This window comes from Eumetopias jubatus, unplaced genomic scaffold (assembly GCF_037043125.1).
Source record: "Eumetopias jubatus isolate StellerSeaLion01/CBP00866 unplaced genomic scaffold, mEumJub1_p1.0 scaffold_47, whole genome shotgun sequence".
NCBI lineage: Eukaryota > Metazoa > Chordata > Mammalia > Carnivora > Otariidae > Eumetopias > Eumetopias jubatus.
In genome coordinates, this window is record NW_028274853.1 from 14,943 (window position 1) to 33,692 (window position 18,750).

At 52.5% G+C, this 18,750-nt stretch overlaps 1 long non-coding RNA gene across 1 annotated transcript; it reads left to right on the forward strand.

Moving 5' to 3' along the window:
* The first annotated feature begins 3,467 nt into the window (after positions 1 to 3,467).
* On the forward strand, positions 3,468 to 12,708 carry LOC148161862 (uncharacterized). Its single transcript, XR_015767305.1, has 3 exons — positions 3,468 to 3,597; positions 5,244 to 5,324; positions 12,442 to 12,708. It is a non-coding gene; the product is annotated as an uncharacterized LOC148161862 (long non-coding RNA).
* Positions 12,709 to 18,750: the final 6,042 nt, after the last annotated feature.

The window sequence follows — 18,750 nt, forward strand, 5'->3', positions numbered from 1 at the left end:
CAGGAGCTGGACTTTGGGGCCCCACCCCACCCTTCCAGACATCCCCCCACTTCATTCCCTGAAGAGCTCTTGGCTACAGCCTGGGTTTCCTCCCCTCTCCAATCCCCAATTCCAAGGGCCAGCCCCTTTACTTACTCCATATCCTCTTTCCTACTATTCAGAGTCAGTGCTTCCCTTCAGCGTTCCCACCAAGACCTTCCTTCTCCAAAAAGGGAACCCTCTTACACTGCTGGTGGGAATGCAAGCTGGTATAGCCACTCTGGAAAACTGTATGGAGTTTCCTCAAAAACTGAAAATAGATCTACCCTACGACCCAGCAATTGCACTACTAGGTATTTACCCAAAGGATACAAACGTTCTTTCATCTCCAATCTCCTGTTAAGTTCGTCCAATAAGTTTACTTCAGATATTGTATTTTTTTAACGCTAGAATTTCCATTTGGTTCTTTTCCTTAAATATATATTTTTTTCTGTACTGTGGTTTCCCATTGCTTTAGGAGAAGATTTTCCTTTAATTCTTTGAGATGTTGAAATTGCTTTGAAAATCTCATCTCTTAATTCTGATATCTGCTCATCTCAGAATTCGTCTTTATTGATGGAATTCTTTCCTGAATATGGATCTTGTGTTCTTATGTCTTCATACGTCTAGAAGTTTGTTTGGATGGTGTCTTCAGCATTTCTAATGATACATTATAGACACTCTGGATTGCCTTATGGTCTTCTAAAGGGTACTGTTTTTTGAATTTGGTTTTGTTCTACTTGGTAGTTCACTGGGCTGAAGTCGAACTCTGAGCTCTAGCTTCCCTGCAATTGGGGGTCTTTGTTCACTTCTTTCAGCTGGACTGCTGGAAAGCCGCCCCGCATGTGGGTCATGTGGGGTCGGGGTGAGAGGATGCCGGAGTTAGGGCCCCTCCGAGGCACTCTCCCACCTCAGGTCTCCACGTCCCCCGTCGCTCCTCAGCCGCTGTGGTTACCCCCATCTTTGGCCTCTGAGTCTTCATGCCTTCAAGTCTGTGATTTTTCTAAGTGCGGAAGCCACGCTAAAACATTTATTCTGAGGCAAACCCAAAATATAACAAATAACAAAAAATGAAAATGAGAACTATAAAAATGGTCAACTCTCTGTTTTGGGGGACCTTCAAGACCACCCCCAGTTTTAATGATTACCGGGGAGAATCCCCCAGGACTCAGCACATAGTCCTCCTCATGACCATGATTGATTTTAGCAACGGGACCCAGGGCACAGACAGCCGAGTGAAAGGCCCTGGGGTGAATCTGGAGGAAGCATGGTGCACGGTTCCGGAGCGCCTCCCAGTGGACCCTCACAGGACGCGCTGCACACCCCCAGCAGCTCGTTACGAGAACACAAGTGAGATGGTGCCTACCAAGGAAACACAGGAGAGACTCATGGAGGCATTCCTCTGTCTGGCACTTGTCAAGGTGCCAGACTCCCAGAAGGAAGCCTATGTTCGGTATAAACCACGCTGCTTGAATAAATCATTCAGGCACAGGGAGTCTTTCTTATCTGGGAATGGTGGGAATGCTCCTGAAATCCACATCTCTAGACCTCACCCAAGGCCCAGCCTTGCTTGTGAGCAGGCCTTTCTCAAGTCTGCGTTCCTTTTTCTGCACAGCCTACTGCCTCAGCCAAGGTGTCTTCACAGGAGAAGTGCTAGCAGTATTGTTCTGGGACCTCACGCAGCCGGGTGAGACCAGTCTGCATGCCTGCTGCCAGGTCTGCCTCGTATAGGCCCTGGCCAGAGCCCGTTAAAACAGTACCGTTCACCTTTTACCACCATGTGCAAGTGAGAAATCCCAGCTGCCAGACGTGCTGTAGGCCTGGCAGCCCCTTTGAATCTCAGATGCCAATCACTGGCAGCAGGAGGGTTTCCTGCTGGACTGGAGAGCCTGCCGACAGTTGTGAGAAGCAAAAGTGCCCTCTTTCCTCTGCTCCTCCCCAGTGTTGTGCCACCAGGGGTCTTCATGTTGTCTTCCCAGACTTTCAGCTGAAAGGGTTTTATGCAAGAAGCACAAAACATTTGGGGAGCCTGGGTGGCTCATTTTGTTGAGTGTCTGACTCTTGGTTTTGGCTCACGTCATGAGATTGAGGGATCGAGGGACCTCAGGGTCATGAGATTGAGGCTCCGTGCTTGGCGGTGAGTCCACTTGAGATTCTTTCTCTGCCTCTCCCCCCACCCCCGCTCGCTCTTTCTCCTGCTCTCTCTCAAATAAATCTTAAAAAACAAAAAGAAGAAGAAGCACAAAGCATTTTTTACATGAAATTATTTTTTTCTTTAGAGAAAGAGAGATAGTGTGGGGGGGGTGGAGGCAGAGGGGCAGAGGGAGAAGGAGAGAGAATCTTAAGCAGGCTCATGACCCTGAGATCATGACCTGAGCCAAAATCAAGAGTCAGACTCTTAAGAGACTGAGCCACCCAGGTTCCCCATACAGGAAAATACTTTCATACAACTTAATCCTGAAGACACATCATGTTTAGGAATTGGTCAAGAGGAAATCTGAATCTTCAGACCATTTCAAAATGGCTTTACATACCCCACCACCGCTTTTGTCCCCATCATTTATCTGGGGAATGGCCCCCAGAGATCATGTACTTTCTGGGGCAGCGGCACTTACTAATCAAACTACCTTACTCTCAGGTGCATACAGGGGGAGGTGAGGGAAGTGGGTTCAGGCTCGTGGTCCACTGTTGCAAACTGCAGCTGATCTGGAATGCCAAGCACAAGTTAACAGCAGCCAGACACTCCCGAGACAGATGGGGCTGTGGAGGGTCACCAGCATGGGATGGACCTCCCTCTTGCAGCTTTGGGCAGGGGTCACAAGTTGGTGCCCCTAGCATCTTGATTTCAGATGGCCCATCAGAGCATGGGCCCTTGATCGTGGGCAGCTCAGGGAAACCAGATGGCCCAGCCAGCATCCGGCTTGTTTTAATGGTTAATTTCCCTTCAGGGCTTGTGAATTCTTACACCTGTTGCAGGTCCCAGCTCTGATTGCGAGCCTGTTCCTCGATTCAGCTTGGCGCTGATCGTGCCATGCTTGAAACGGCCCTGGCAGACCACGTAGGGTCCAGCTTAGAGTCAAGTGCAGGCATTTGGGGTCTGTTGAGTCCAGGGTTCCAGATGATGGGACTTCCAGGCCATGCTGGGAGAGCTGTGCTAAGACGCAGCATCAGCCCTGCTCCAAGGAGGGCTTGAGGGGATGGTGGAGATGGGGTGCCTCGTTCTCAGGACACATTGGGAAGCCCACCCTGTTCAGACACCAGCTTGGCCCTCCATCCACAGCTTTTACCTTGCTGTGCAGTGAGCTTGAGTCTGACGAGTTCTTGTGTGAGTGGCTCGTTTTCTCTTTTTCCATTAGTTTTTTCAGTAGTCGCTAGATTGTTGTATCAAACCTGCATTTGTATTACAGAATTTACCTTAAACTTAGAAGTCTCTTTTCATTTTCCAGTTGAGTACCTTCAGGTATCTTGAAGCCCTCCTTGGAGCAGGGCTGATGCTGCGTCTTAGCACAGCTCTCACAGCATGGCCTGGAAGTCCCATCATCTGGAACCCTGGACTCAACAGACCCCAAATGCCTTCAGGTATCTTCAGATGTACGTGATGCCCGTTGTTAACGCGTAGATTATTAATGAAACGGAAAAGGAATCCTAGTCTTCCTTCAGAGGGCAGCAGGGAGACTGGAAATGCGGGCAGCGCATGGGCCAGGGCACTGTGGCTTCAGGGTCCTGAGGGCAGGCAGGCAGCAGCCCTGGCGAGGAGCATGGGGACACAGTGGGCTGGGGTTCTTTCCCTCCTAGCTGATGTGGGTCTTGTTTAAATTTCAGGCCTGTAATAAGGACAGATTTCTGAAACTTCCGTATAGCATTGTACTTGTCCAGCTTTCTGATAGCCAATTAAGAATAGATATATATATTTTAAAACAACTGAAATCCCAAGAACTCAAAGACTTCTGATAGTTTACTCTGAAAGGCTCCAGTATCATCTCCATTGGTGGATGTAACTCACCCACTAAGAATATTACTTGTGTCCACATGAATCAGTTTGAAAAATACAGGAGCATATTTAGATTATAACAAATTCAGTAGGTCACTCTACATCCACATGATCATTTGCATCCTCCCTCTGTGAACTCAGGTATGCTTCCTACCTGTGTGCTTTGGAGTTTTGTCTCCTAATGTCAGTTACACGCCGGTCACGTTAGGATGTGTGGGATCACCACACAGAAGAAATGGGAAGTCACTCGCCCTTGGGCTGTCTAGTAGGCAGTACAGTCAGAATCCTGTGTGGGTGTTGGTGGTTAAAGTCCATACAGGCAAGGAACTTTTTGGTACTATAAATTCTTTGTGATCTCCTGGTAAACATAATCATGCACCATTAAAAAAGTAAAATTTGTTATCAATACATTTTCACCTATTATAACATTATTTTAATAAAATTATATAGAGTTTTAAAAACTAAAATTTATAAATCAACAGATGTACTTTTATAAATTGCCTTAAAATAAGGTGCTTCAGTGTCATGTCCAGAGACTTACTGTTTAAGCATTTACCTGTTGCCTGTGAGTCGGGTAATCTAAACGACTTTTTTCTACTTCAGAGCTAGTTCTGGGAAAGTTGCTGTGATGTGTGAATAGTTAAAGCCTTCCCATACAATTTTATAAATATAGATCGTGGGGATGTGCTTCAGGCACATGGGAGAAATGCAGTATGTTCATAGCTTCAAGGAAGTCACCTGTTTATGGCAAATGCAGTAGCTGTTAGAAAAACATGCAAGTAAATTTAGGAATTGGCTAAATTGTTTTATAGAACTTATGCAGAATTGTGAGGACTATTTAAATCCCACTAAATTCTTGGGTACCCATGTAACTCCTGAGTACTCATACACAGTATGACAGAACTCCACGAAGTATATTTCCACCTTTAAACTTGGAATCTGGGACAGCCCCAGGCGACATGGAGCTTTTGAGCAACTCCCAAGTGCTCGACATACACCTATCATTAAGTAGTAGTCTTTTAGAACCAAGAGAAATTGCCACACCTCTGTTGAGCTTAAAAATTATTTCCCTTAGTTATCCTCCATCCTAACCTAGTGTTGGCACACAAAGTATAGGAAAACCGACCATCACTTTTGGTACATAACATATGAAAAATATTAGTTGGTGAATGAAAAATTTCCAAGTAATTTTGTCTAATTATAATGTAATGAGTTCAGATATTCTGTATTCCAGGACCTTTTTTCAGTCAGTGCTTATGTGTATGCCCAGAAGCCACAACTGGATATTCATAGTTTTGAAGGCACATTTACCAGGGTAAGTTAAATCTTGTGTTAAATACAAATATATTCATTGTGTATATAAGTTAAAAACAGCAAACCTTAAATTTGAATAAATGAGAACAGAAGCTTTGAACTGAAAAGGGAAAGCCTAGAGAATGTTTCAAGTTCTTAAATTTTCCCACATCCAGTCTCTGTGGGATATACTCAGTCCAGTGTTTTTGTTTAGCATATTTACTCTGGAGAAAGTCCTTCTCCCTGAAAATATTACGAGCCAGTAAGATGAAGTACTTTCACTAGTTCAGTGTGAGTTTGGATAGGATTTAATAGACTGTGATACCCACATTGTTTCCTGGTTTGTATTGACTGGATGGCTGTGCATCTGCTCATGTACACGTGTGTGCTTCATTGGATTCTTTGCACGATCATGGTGTTTTGCTATAGCTTGAAGTCCCTTCTCCCCAGTGACTCCCCAATCAGATTTGGAGGACTCAGTAACTTTTGATTTTAACAGCTGATATTATAAATGCTTCATAATACTTAAGGGGTTTGTGGGGGCACCTGGATGGCTCAGTCGTTAAGCGTCTGCCTTCGGCTCAGGTCACGGTCCCAGGGTCCTGGGATCGAGCCCCACATCGGGCTCCCCGCTCAGCAGGAGGCCTGCTTCTCCCTCTCCCACTCCCCCTGCTTATGTTCCCTCTCTCGCTGTGTCTCTCTCTGTCAAATAAATAAATAAAATCTTTTAAAAATATATATATAATCCTTAAGGGGTTTTAGTATATGTCTATAGTTTACTTTTAATTGCTGCAGATTTCTGTTGGTATAGTCTGCTTCGTTTCCCTCTTGTTCACGTACCAGGATTAGTGAGCAGTTGTCATCATTTGAGAAAGCACTTGCTAATGCCAGATAATGAGGAAATTATGGGGATGTAAAAATGAGGATGCCTGTGGAGGAGATAGTCATTGGCCATTGCTTTGTAACTTTATTTTTACGAGTGCTTCGGTAACAATATGTTCAAGGTGTTCATGGAAACAGATGAGGGAGACGAGGCAGTGCATAATGAGGTCTGGAGAGAATACCGAGATCTTTATGTGTTTTTGTAAAAATATTTATGAAGAAAGCATCTTCTAATTAAAGACAATTTAGCATTATTTGAGAAAAAGCCTTTCCAAAGGGCTTCCTTAGTACGATAAGAGTTATTAACTTAGGGGGCGCCTGGGTGGCTCAGTCAATTGAGTGTCTGCTTTTGGCTCAGGCCATGATCCCAGGGTCCTGGGATTGAGCCTCACATCAGGCTCCCTGCTCAGCTTCTCCTTCTGCCTCTGCCACTCCCCCTGCTTGTGCGCTCTCAAATCTTTCTTCTGTCAAAAAAATGGATAAAATTAAAAAAAAAGTTATTAACTTAGCCACTATTAATATTTTGGAATAATATTTGCTTACTTCCTTTCTGTTTCACAGATTTATATTGCTTATCACTTGGTAAGAGTTGGAAATGTCTGCTAGACAATGTGTGGAATCCCCCTGAAATCAGTGCGAGGGAGCGAGAGTTTGGCTGAACACAACCAGGCTGCAAAGCGCAGTTCACACAGTGCGTGACTGAGCATGGGACAGTGCGTGACCTGTGTGCATGGCCGAGCGTGTGAGACTGTATGTGAGTGAGCGTGCAGATGTGGGGGAAGGGTAGCCAGGCTCCTTCCTGAAGGTCTTGTCAGAAGAAGGAAGAAGCCATTTAAGGATTTTCAGCTTAGAAGAGAGATTGTAATATTGGTGTATGTAAAAGAGTCCTCTAGACTTCCGGTTTGCTTGGGATGAAGGCAGTCACCTGAATTTGCTCCCGTCCCACTGTGTCCCCAAACCGTACGGGTCAGGTGCAGGGAGCTCGGGCTGCCTGTAGCTCGTGCACGCAGCACACAGGGGAGAAAGAAAACACTGTGAGCTCCAGTTTCTGTAGTGAGGAAAAGTACCCCACATGGCACAGTCACCTCCAGAGCCAGGAGAGGGCACAAGGATTTTCTCTCAGGATTTGGATCTGATGGCAGCTTTGTAGTTCTCTGTAGAGTTTTTTTTTTTTAATTTTTTATTGTTATGTTAATCACCATACATTACATCATTAGTTTTTGATGTAGTGTTCCATGATTCATTGTTTGTGCATAACACCCAGTGCTCCACGCAGAACGTGCCCTCTTTAGTACCCACCACCAGGCTAACCCATCCCCGCACCCCCCTCCCCTCTAGAACCCTCAGTTTGTTTTTCAGAGTCCATCGTCTCTCATGGTTTGTCTCCCCCTCCAACTTACTCCCCTTCATTCTTCCCCTCCTGCTATCTTCTTCTTTTTTTTTTCTTAACATATATTGCATTATTTATTTCAGAAGTACAGATCTGTGATTCAACAGTCTTGCACAATTCACAGCGCTCACCGTAGCACATACCCTCCCCAATTATCACCCAGCCACCCCATCCCTCCCACCCCCCACCACTCCAGCAACCCTCAGTTTGTTTCCTGAGATTAAGAATTCCTCATGTCAGTGAGATCATATGATACATGTCTTTCTCTGATTAACTTATAAGTTTCTTTTCTTTTTTTTTTTTGAAGATTTTATTTATTTATTTGAGAGAGAGAGAATGAGAGATAGAGAGCACGAGAGGGAAGAGGGTCCGAGGGAGAAGCAGACTCCCTGCTGAGCAGGGAGCCCGACGCGGGACTTGATCCCAGGCCTCCAGGATCATGACCTGAGCCGAAGGCAGTCGCTTAACCAACTGAGCCACCCAGGCACCCTCTCTGATTGCCTTAGTTCACTCAGCATAACACCCTCCAGTTCCATCCACGTCATTGCAAATGGCAAGATCTCATTCCTTTTGATGGCGGCATAATATTCCATTGTGTATATATACCACATCTTCTTTATCCATTCATCTGTCGATGGACGTCTTGGCTCTTTCCACAGTTTGGCTATTGTGGACATTGCTGCTATAAACATTGGGGTGCACGTACCCCTTCGGATCCCTACATTTGTATCTTTGTGGTAAATACCCAGTAGTTCTCTGTAGAGTTTTGTACACCTTTTGTTTGATTTATTTTTAGGTAGTTAGATTTTGTTGATGCTGTTTCATTTGTTACCTTCTTAAAATTTCATTTTCTATTTATTGCCATATAAAAATATAGTTGCAGTGAAGCCTTTTATTCCCAAATTGGTTTCCCATTAAAAATATTAAATGCATACTTTGCATTTTAATTACAGATCCCAGTCAGATGTTGAGCACTGTCGTCTCAAGAATTTACCCTGTCTTGGGGCGCCTGGGGGGCTCAGTCAGTCAAGCGACCGCCTCTTGATTTTGGCTCAGGTCATGATCTCAGGTTGTCCCGTTTAACACTCTCTCTCTCTGCCCCACCCCTCTAAGAAAAATTATTTACCCTGTTTGGCCAGCTGATAGTTTTTTAAATGAGAAACTTGGTGACTTGTAGCACAAGACTTCACTGCTGTTGGTCAGGTGCTGAGGCCGCCTCAGGGCCCTGGGGAAGCTATTTCCTGTCTGTGTGAGGGAGGCAGATGGTGGGTCCCTGATGTGTAGGTGCAGAGGCTCACAGAAACACTGGAAAAGAAAGCACAGTGACTTGTCAGTTTGGGCTGCTGATGTGCAAGACCATAGTGCAGGATGACCCTGAACACGTCGGCCCCGCCCTTTTTATTCCAACTCCATACACTCCCATGTGTGTTCGGAGCGATGGGGTGTCGCTTTGAAGATGCTTGCCAAAGTCCAGATCTTACTCTTCACTCATGGAATCGGCCAGGCCAGAGCCAGCTCCGTAGTAGTTGTGGGCGCAGCCTGCCCCTGACCGTCCTGACCGGTCCTGAGTCACTCTTCTGCCCCTACCCCACTCACGAGCTCTGTGTGGACAGGCTGTGAAATTCACTTCTGCCTTCTTCCTCCACTGTTGAGATGGTGATCTGTGTGACCAGTGGCTGAGGGGCCAGGAGCCGACATGACCTCCTGTTGGAGAAAGCTGTTCCAATGATTGGATTTCAAAAGGGGGAAAGATCTGCAGCCTCCAAGTCAGCTATTCTGTAACAGTGTTTTTGCTTGGATTTGAAAGAAATGAGACCAAATGAAAAGTAGATGCTTCATCATGACATGAGAACAAGAATGATGATGGTTGGCTGCCGTGAGCGGTTCTCCTGTTCCAGCTGTGGGCCAGACTGCAGAGGTTCCAGGGCCGCACCCCAGGCCGGCAGCCTGAGTCGTTCATGCAGAGGGCTCACCGTGGAGAGGGTGCCTTTCAGCCAGAGACCCCAGCGGGCCCAGATGTATCTCGCCTTGAAAGAGCTTCCAAGGGCCACACTGGGCGGTGCGTGGGGCCAGCTGCCTGGCGGTGCTGAGTTGGCCTGGCTGAGAGGCGAGGCTCTGCCCGCGTGCCCACCAGTACTCCGTGTGTCCTGCCCACAGTCCGTCACTAGTTGTGCATCTAGAGAGGAAACAAAGATGGTGAATTTGCACACAGGCCAGATGACATCGTGGCACTTCACGCAGACGTTGTGCACGCAGCCCTGTGCACGTGGACCATTCTCGTGGAGTGGGGCCCCAGGATGAAGCGTGAGCCCCTGAGCTCTGGGAAGACACGTGAGCTAAAGCCTGCCTGAGGCCTGTTGTCGTCGTGACAGGCAGGTGGGAAGATGGGCTGTGCCGCCGTGGATTATAGGTACTTAACAATAGTCTGGGAAGAATTAATTCGTTTAAATTCTAGTCATTATGGTGCCATTTCCTACCATCATGTCATACTTATTTTGAAAGGAAATTGAAGAAAAATTAGCTTACCTGCGGTGGATCATTGTTTAAGGGAAATCTGATGACCAACACTCACTTCAGGCAATTCACAGCAGCTTCTTCTATAGTTTAAAATGCTCTTCATGTAAGTTATATGATTATCCTTTGGGAGGAATATGTGTCTCACCTTGCTGTTTTCTTGAGAGCATTGTTTTGTAAGGACAGTTAATCATCAGTCAAGTATCAAGGCTCTGAGAGATGCTGAAGGACACAGAGGAGTGTAGAGTGCATCTCTGGGAGTCCTTCAGGACTGCATTTCCACGTGCCCCCACCCTGGCTCTTTGAGGACACCTTCCTGCCCGACCCAGAACCTCAGGGCTCCACACACACCGCCCCGTCCCTGCTTGGAACTCAGTAGAACCCACTTAGAGTGTGGGAAGGAAGGCTTGAGGTAGAACAGGCAGGTACCGTGGGGTTATTTGTCCTTTGATGACTTTGCTGGATAAAAGACTTGCCTTTGTTGACTGTTTACTTTCTTGGTCGTTGGTTTTGGTCAGTCGTTTGATTTAGTCTGTTCTGCTTTCCCCAAAGTAGTTGGTGCCATGTCAGCAAGTTTTACCACATTTAGATAAAAACAGTGGAGAAAAACATTTTGATAAGCAAAATTTGACCAGTCTTTATTTTATAGACCTTGTGGAAGTATGTGTAGTTAAAGGGAAGTGCTACCAGAGATCTGATTATGGGGATGAGTAGTCCCAGGGAGCATCCACAGCTGGGCTGTGTCTGGCCCAGGAGGCCAGACTGGAGGAGGAGACCGAAGCTCCCGGGAGGTCAGCCACAAGTGCTGACCTCTGATGGAGTTAGGAAGATCCACCAACGGGAATCACGCAGCAGCACTTGGGGAAGGCCGTTGGGTGGGAAATGGCTAAGGTCATAAGAGGTCTGAAAATAATCAGACCAGAAATGAAAACTCTTTTATGTTAATTATTAGTGTGGAATTACTCTTGTCAAAGTAAATCAGTTACTTATGCATTTATGTTTTGTTTGCCTGGAGCACTTTTGCCTGCGTCTTTTTTCATGTAGAATGTAGCCTGACGGACTCCAGTATTGAACTAGCTCACGGTGGGTCCATCCCCCAGTCAAAATGCACAGCCTCTCGGAAATCATACTGCCCCTTGTCTCCTCACATCTGGCCTGGGTGTTCTGTCATATTTTTGAGCACCAAGGCTTGATAGACGACGATCTCTGAGATTCTGAGACTCTTCTCAGATCGCCAAGGAGCCGCAACCCCGTACCCTCTTTGTGATCCATGGTGTGTGTTCTCCAGGAGCAGCCGAGGTGCCGAGGAGCTTTCAGTGCAGATCCACTCGGCCATGGCTGTTCCCGGCTTCAGCCATAAACAGCCCTCATCCAGAGTGAGAACCTGTTGAGTGAACCTGATTTCTTACGTAGGATACCAAAAGCACAAACAATAAAAGAAAAACTAATGTAGCTCCCCATTCATATCTCTCAGGTCACCTCCTCACCTGGTGTCCACCCAGCACCAGGCCTCCTGGTACTTATCAAATCTTTAAAAATATCGGTGGAATGAATAAATAAACAGATGAAGGGATGTAGGGAATCTGAGAATGGGGACTGTTTGCCAGGTTTCTCAAAAGCCCTGAACTCTATGTTCAGGTCTGCATGGGGTCAGTCATGGGCTAGATGTTGCTGGAACCACAGTGTATGGAGACCAAGGACAGAGCCCCTGCTCCTCAAGAGTCCCAGAGCAGGTAGAGCACTGGTCCCCGTAGCCTGAGGTCAACCTAGACAGCAGAGTACGCTGGGAAATGGGGTCCGGGGGAAAACGATCAAGAAAGAATTCTTGAGATGTGTTTAGCTCAAAAAGGGTAGTTTTATTAAAGCACGGGGGTAGGACCCGAGGGTAGAAAGAGCTGCACTGGGGTCATGAGGAGACACTGATCCTATACTTTCAAGTTAGGGGGTGTAATGGATACTGCTAAGTCTCCAAGGAATTTGGAAGCAAGGTTTCCAGGACCCCGAGGGGCTAGCTGCGGTTAGGAAAACGTCACTTACTCCCGCCCAGTAAAACCTCAGTCGTGAGACTCTCCAGAGGTATATCAACGGTCATATGCTTGGGGGATGATGGCTAACACATATTGTGGGGGCGCAGAGATAAAGGAAGTTTCCAAGGGGATTTTTACAGGATCCTGGAGGTCAGGCTAATGTCAAACTAAGGCTGTCTTCTGCCTCCAGCAAGTGTGAACATTGGGGCAGTTAAACTCCCAGGGGAAGGTCACGCTGCCTGTCTCAAGGACTTGTCGATGGGCTGTGAACTGTAAGGAAGTTTGATTTTTCTTTTCTCTATTTCTTTTGCCTTTGTGTTCCACAGCAAGTACCAGAGGCCTGAGGGACAGCCCGTGGGGGGACACGTGCGTCGTTGCCTTGACAGGAGCGCCGGATCCGCAGGTGTCTACATGGGTCACAACTTACTAAGCTGCACGCTTCGTGTGTGGTTTATTGTATCAATGCTGTGAAAGAATCTTTCAAGGAAAAAAGGAACAAACTATGATAAAGGAGGCTGAGAGCAGAACCAGGAAGGACGGGCTGCTGCTGAAGAGACCTGGATCCCAGGCTCCGGTCTGGCCCTTCCTGCCTTATGACCCAGGAGGGCGACCCTGATCTCCCTAAGCCAGTTTTGCACCAGTGAAATGAGAAGCACACTCACCACCCGGCTTTCCTGAAGGTCAGTGACAGGAGCAGAGCCCGGGCTGACAGTAAGCAGGGACGACTCGGGAGTGATTTGGGGGACAGCGAGCCTGAGCACACATCCCACAACAGCTCTTTCCAGAGACTCCAGGCCGCGGCCTCCTCCCCCAACCTCGGTGACGCCTCTGTTCTACCTTAACCCCCCAAACACTTGCCTGCCCTAGGACGCAGGTGCACACAGTCTGGAAGTTAGCGCACCGCGAGCCCCGGGGCCCCTGCGCCTGGGCCACAGGAGGGCTGTCCCCACCTGAGCCCGCGTTCTCCCGTGTTCTGCGCCCAGGGTTGAGTCCTGGGGGCGGCCCCCACTGCGCCCGCTCGCCGGCTCCCCACCCCAGGCCAGGCCGCACAGCCCTTCGCCCAGCCCCGAGCACCCCAGTGCAGAGAGAGCCCGAAGCGGGTGCACAGGGGGCGTTGGCAGGACCGGGGAACTCTGCGGGACCAGGACCGCTGACCCCAGGGGCGCCCGCGGCTTCCCGGTCTCCCGGCTCCCAGCACACCGGTCCCAGGAAGCTCCGGACCTCCCGTTGCACCCTGCGGATGGGGGCGCCCCCTGCAGGCCCTCGGGCGCGCTGTTCGTCGTCCCTGCCGCGGCCCCTCCTGCCAGGGGACCCGGGGACCTCCCGTCAGCGGCCTGACTCTGGGGCAGTTCAGCCATGGCCCCGGGTCCCGCGGAGACCTCCTCGCGTACTCTTGGCGCTGCCTGCACCCCAGCCCCTCCGCGACCTTGCGACCTTGCGCCGCGGCTTCCCGGGGTCGGACTGGGACGGCTCCGGGGGACCCGACTCCCCAACGCCCGATGGAGCGAGGGGAGCGAGAACCAGGGTCCAGAGAGGAAATCTCTGGGGGCCTGAGGACCCCGCCGGGTGGAGAGACGGGGTTTCCGGGACCTGCCCGTGAGCACCAGCCTGGGTCCCCAGTCCCGCGCCCCACGCCGGGTCCCCTGCTCGGCCAGCCCAACGTCCGGACGGAACCCGGGCCCGGATAGATCCGCGCGCCCCGCCCGGAGCAGCAGGAGGCCCTGGCAGCCTGGCCATCCCGCCCAAGGTGGAGCACCTCATTCACCGCCTTGGCCCTGGGGCCCCTTCGCCCCCTGCTGGAAGCTGGCTGAGCGCTCCTTGGTGCCACCAGGGCTGTGCCCTAGGATGGCTGGGCCGCCACACTGTGTCCCCGCCAGGGGGGCTGGAAGGGACATTCTGAGGGCCGGCGAGATGCCCGCGATCGCCCCCTCCTCTCCAGCTAGTACATGGCCGGCCACGTGGCAGAGGTTTCTTTCTAGTCAGCAGGGCACCTGCGGTAGGTGCTAGGGTGCTCCTCCTTCCACGGGTGAGGAAGCTGAGACTCAGGGAGGGAAGCACCCCTGAGGGTGGACTCACCTGCCCTCCTGCCTCGCTCAGTCCTGGAATTCCTATTCCTTACTCCCCCCCCCCACTCAGTTCACCCAGGTTCTTTCCGCTTAGAATGTCACCTCCCCTCCGCTCCATCAGGGAGCAGTGTCCCCCAGAAGCCCAGTATCCTCGGCTCGATGCTCCTCTTGCTCACTCTTAGGGTCCTCCATCAGCCCCTCACCCCTTCCCGTCTCCAGGCAGATGATGACATTTCCCCTGGCTTTGGCCCCGCTGACCTCAGGGTGGCACATCTCTAAAGCGCTCAGATTCTGTAGAGACACCTGCACACAGCCTCAGCTGATCTGCGCTGTGTCCTCAGCCCCACCCCACCTTCCCAGGCTCCGAGGTGAGAAGGGGAAATACAAATGCAGCCCTCCAGCGCTGGCTCACGGGGGAAGCTGGGACACCAACATGACTCAGACACAGTGGGACAGGGTCGCTGGTCATCTGGAGGGTGTGGTGGCAAGCAGAAGCTGAGGACACTGTGCTCCAAGACGGATGGCCGCCTTGCACACACCAGCCCAGGCTCGAGAAGACTGCTGAAGAGCTCGCTCAGCGTGGACACCTCAGAGGGAATTAAAGGACATTCCGCACCTGTGTCTCCGACGAGGATTTAAGAAGAGTCCACTACAATGAGGGCTCTTAGACGAGACGCTAAAATATCTGGACGACACCCAAGAGTGATCCCAGACCTGGAAACAAAGACCCCAAAGTCTCATTGCACGAGGAATAAACAAAGGAGTTTTCATCAGAATTGTGCTGAGCTGAACAGCGGTGCACAGTGGCTGCCGGAGGAGGCCACAGGAGTGCCGCTCCCGTCCACCCGAAGGCTCACGAGCCAGGGCTGGTTCTTCTGAGGCTGGGATGGAGACTGCCGCTTCCTCTGCCCCAGCACCTGGGGGTTTGCTGGTGGCCATGGGTGCTCCTCGAGGGCTGGTGCGTCCCCCAAAACTGCCCCCATCTCTGCAGGCCATCCTCCGTGTGTGCCCGTCTGGCCCTTCCTGAGCAGGTGAGAGATCCCAGAACACAACACACAAGATCGTGGAAGAGTGTCTGCAGAGAGTGCAAAACGACGGCAGGTCTGACTCATGCCGGGTGGAGCAGAAGGGGTCAGGGAGGGCTTCTCGGAGGAAGGGACATTCGGAAGAGAGCTGAGGCACAGAGGTAGTTAGGGAAGTTGGGTGGGCTTCCGCGGAAGAGGAGACCACTTGTGAAAAACCCCAGAGTGGTGGAAGCGGAGGGAAGGGTGAGGGGGGGGAGAGCACAGGCTGTGGAGGGAGGTTCAGTCTGAGGACAGGGAGCCCCGGGCAGGCTCGGGGGCTGAGCTTGGAGCCCAGGACCCCCAAACGGAGATGCCACGTGAGGGGCTGGAGTTCAGAGGACAGAGAGATGTGGGAGCCGGACACGTGGAGTCACCAGTATGTAGCTGGCGATGCAATTCGCTGGTGCGGTTAGGGCCACCCAAGGAGAACACAGTAGAACGGCATCAGTCAGCTACTGCCACGTAAGGACCACCCACAGGATCTCTGTGCTATGAACCGACACGAATGTACTTAGCTTTCCCGTCTGGGCAGCATGGGGTCAGGTGGTGCAGGCTGGCCCTACTGGGCGGCGGGGGTCTCCGCAGCTTGCGCCCGCCTTGGGGGGTGGCTGTCCGTGACTGGTTCGCGCCGGCTCTGCTGCCATTGTCCCCCCTCCCACCGAGGGCGGCCACGTCCTGCTCGTCTCACGGCCACGCCGAGGCCACAGCAGGCGAGGCCACAGCAGGCTGGGAGGAAGGGCTCAGCACAGGACTGCATTTCTGCCTCAGCGGCTAAGTGAAGCATGTCGAGGGGCCAAACCCCAAGTGCAGAAGGGCCTGCACAGGGTCTGTCGAGGGTCACAGCCCTGGGCACGCGCAGGAGCCCAGGGTGAACCCAGCTCTGTGTCCTCACACAAGGGCTGCACCCAGGCCTTGCGTGGGCTGTGGGTGGGGTGGGGTGGGAGGGTGTCACTGTATAGATGGGGCATGGGGGGGGTCAGCATTGAACAGCTGGGGGAGGGGCCCTCGCGGGTGGGGCTCTTGTCTGAGGAGGAAGTTGGGTGAGGGGACCCCGGCCATGGTGACCTCACTTCCCTGACAACAGAGCCCATCAGAATTTGGAACCCAGGTAACCAGGAACCCACATTCCAGAGACAGCCCCCGGCCCAGCTCATTACTTTAGAGATAGTCAAACCAACATGTTCGCGTGCTGTGTTCCCAGATCCGGAGGTTGCCGACGGAAGAAAGCGCGCCCAGCAAATGCTGTCTCAAGATGTCCTTTCAGGGCTCCCCACCGCCTCTGGCCGTTTGGTCGGAAAGACCACAAGGTGACACCAGGAGCCCCAGAGCCGGCCACCCAGCCCCACAGGGTCTAATCCACCTGTGCAGCCCCAGGTCCCCACCCGTGTGTGTGTGTGTGTGTGTGTGTGTGTGTGTGTGTGTGTGTGTGTGTGTGTGTGTGTGAAGAGGGGTCATGTAGGGTGGGCCAACCCCATTCAAGAGCAGGCTGATGAGGGGTCAGATACCCAGTGGGCAGGTCTTGTTCAAAGTCAAGGGTGGCTGGGTGGGACGGGGTGTGTGCGGATGCGAGCTTCTGCCCTGGGTTTATCCCAATTGCCCTGGAGCGGGGGTCACTGTACCGTGTGCAGGGCTGGGCACGCACAGGTGTGTCTGATCTGGGAGCAGGAGGGGGACAGGGCAGGGGGACAGGGAGGCTGGCTGGGCAGGGCTGTGATGCCTCTGGGCCGGCTACCCGTCCCTGTCTTTGCAGACCACGGATGAAATCGGGAGGAGGCTGGCGGACAGCCGTGACGTTTCCGCGACCTGGGGCGTGACCCCACAGGGGTCCCCAGGAGCAGGTGCTGGGGATTGCGGGGGAAGGCCTCCGACACCACCCAGACCACTGTCCCTGGTGGTCATTGACTGGATTGTGCTCCAGGAATGGAGCCCACGGAGACCGAGCTCGAGGCTGAGAAGCCTGGGGCGGGGTGCCTGTGGGTGTGTGGGGACGGGTCGGGGCCGGCCCCACAGGGAGGAGCCCCGAGAGGCTGGTGTGGGGCCAGGAGCAAAGACTGTGTGCAGAGCACCCAGCGGGTGGACTGCAGTCGGGGAGACGTCCCGGGGAGGGCTCCTTCCTGGCTGCGGCTTCTCTGGGAGGCTCTGGGCTGGGCTCTGTCTTGCAAATACCCACGGAGAGCAGGCACGGGGGTGAGCTTTTCTCCTCTCACAGACGTTTCACGACCTAAGGAGCTAGAGCCGCCTCCAACTCCATCAGCAGCTCTCCAGGGAGGGGTGGTGCCTGCAGAGACTTCAGCAGGAGCCCAGGAGCCGGCAGTTGACCCGGCACCTGCCCACGGAGAGCCTGACACCGACCAGGAAGGGCCTGCTCGACAACCTGTGCCCGGAGAGCCTGCCCCTGTTCCTGCCACTGTTCCTGCCGGAGCCAGGGCCCCTGTGCCTGCCCCGAACTGTGGCCCTGCTCCTTCCCCAGACCCTGCTCCTGCCCTGGATCCTGACCCATCCCTACCCCTGCCAGTGCCCCTGTCCCTGCCCCTGACCCAGATACTGCCTTGGTTCCTGTATGTGCCATTGCTGCAGACCCTGTCCCTCCCCTTGCACCTGCCCCTTCCCCTTCCCCTGCTTGTGCTCCTGTTCTGGCCCCTGACCCAAATCCTGCCCCTTCCCCTGCCCATGCCTGTGTCCCTGTTTTCGCCTCTGACCCAAATCTTGCCCCCACTCATGTCCCTGCCCCTGCCCGTGCCCCTGCTAGAGCCGATGGCCCTTCCCTTGCCCCTACTCGTGCCCCTGCAGCTGCCACTTCCCCAGCACCTGCCTGTGCACCTGTTCTTGCCCCTGCTCCGGATCCTGACCCAGCCCCTGGCCTGGAGCCTGCCCCTTCCCTTGCCCCGGTCTGTGCTCCGATTCTTGCCCCTGACCCGGGTTCTGTCCCTGCCCCTGCCCCTTCCCCGACGTGTCCACCTGTTCTTGCCCCTGACCCAGCTCCTGCGCTGGATCCTGCCCCTTCCCCTGCCCTTGGCTCTATTCCTGTTCTTGCCCCTGTCCCGGCTTCTGCCCCTGCACCTGCCCCTTCCCCGACGTGTGCAACTGTTCTTGCCCCTGACCCAGCTCCTGCCCTGGATCCTGCCCCTTCCCCTGCCCCTGGCTCTATTCCTGTTCTTGCCCCTGTCCCGGCTTCTGCCCCTGCAACTGTCCATTCCCCTGCCCCTCCCTCTGCTCCGGTGCTTGCCTCTGACCCAGCTCCTTCCCCTTTCCCTACCCGTTTCCCTGCCCCTGCATGTGCACCCATTCCTGCCCATGACCCACCTCCTGCCCCTGCACCTGTCCGTTCCTCTACCTGTGTCCCTGTCCGTGCCCCTGCCAGAGCCAATGCCCTTTCCCCTGCCTGGGTCCCTGCTCCTGCCCCTGCCCCTGCCAGAGCCTATGCCCTTTCCCCTGCCTGGGTCCCCGTTCCTGCCCCTGCCCCTGCCAGAGCCGATGCCCCTTCCCCTGCTTTCCAGCACCGCGG